A 1,281-nucleotide genomic window follows, 5' to 3' on the forward strand; every position below is an offset into this window, starting at 1 on the left:
CAGTCCGCGGGCCGGTTCTAATAATAAATCAATATCATCCCAGGGGCCACTGAAAACATTCTCGCGGGCCGGATTTAAACGTATTTGCAAGACTTTGACACATGTGTTGTAAGCTAAATGCTAAAAGCATCAGATTTGTTCCCCATCATGCCACGGATATTGACTTGCACAAGTAAAAAAAAATAATAATAATAATAAAAAATTATATATATTTTTTTTTTTACCATTTGGCCCACATTATACCAACATGTTCCAAAGTTAAGTAAGTCACCATATGTTTTTATTCGTAATTTTTCTGGTTTTATTATTATGTGTCTGATGCATTTTTTATTATTTTTTTTGCCTGATTGACTTGCGCATTCAAGTACCATGTAAATACGTTTAAACATATTTGCCGATCGAAAATGTTGACTCCACACTCCATAATTAAAACACGTGATAGTCTTTTTCAAACGTGAAACAAAAAAAATGCACGCCTCCTTCAAAGTTGTTGGGTAAGGATCCTCACACCTGGATAGAAGTTGCATGCACACACGCTTACACATTTTTATGCTTTGCTGGGGACATCAAAGTTGTTGGGTAAGGATCCTCACACCTGGATAGAAGTTGCATGCACACACGCTTACACATTTTTATGCTTTGCTGGGGACATCTGCTGGTGACGTACTGAAGTGGACCCAGTTTTTAAATCGCGATTGTAATCCCTCAGCTTTTTTTTCTCTTTTGGGGGAGGGGGGGTTCAGGTTTATTATTTTTCAGTCCACACACACACACACACACACACACACACACACACACACACACACACACACACACACACACACACACACACACACACACTCACACACACACACATACACATTCACACACTGTCTAAAACAGTTATGGTATTATGAATACGGCTGCTGAATTTTCCCTGCAGTGTTTCCACATAGAACCCCTGTCGTTGTTTTTCCCTCCTCTTTTTTTCCACTCTGTCCTTCCCCCACCATTCTCTCTTTCTCTTTCTCTCTCTCTGCCCCAACCATCATCCTCACCCCTTGTCAGAATCAATTTATAACTTCTATGTGTGGCCAGTGGGTTGCTATGTATAAGTAGTCTTAACCTCTCTCATTGGCTCTGACACACACACACACACACACACACACACACACACACACACACACACACACACACACACATGCTCACGCACTTTGATCCCTTGCCTTTCTGGTCATTTTAACTGAGCCATCCCTGAAATATTAACCTCTCCTCCCTGGGCCTTCATCCCTTTTCACTCCA

General features: G+C 41.0%; 1 protein-coding gene across 1 annotated transcript in view; it reads left to right on the forward strand.

Annotated features, from left to right (window-relative positions):
* The window catches only part of efna3b (ephrin-A3b), a 78,197-nt gene that overhangs the window by 67,230 nt on the left and 9,686 nt on the right, over window positions 1-1,281 (forward strand). The gene's annotated exons all lie outside the window — the stretch shown is intronic.

The sequence above is a fragment of the Hippocampus comes genome, unplaced genomic scaffold (assembly GCF_001891065.2).
Source record: "Hippocampus comes isolate QL1 unplaced genomic scaffold, H_comes_QL1_v1.1 scaffold315, whole genome shotgun sequence".
In the NCBI taxonomy this organism is placed as follows: Eukaryota; Metazoa; Chordata; class Actinopteri; order Syngnathiformes; family Syngnathidae; genus Hippocampus; species Hippocampus comes.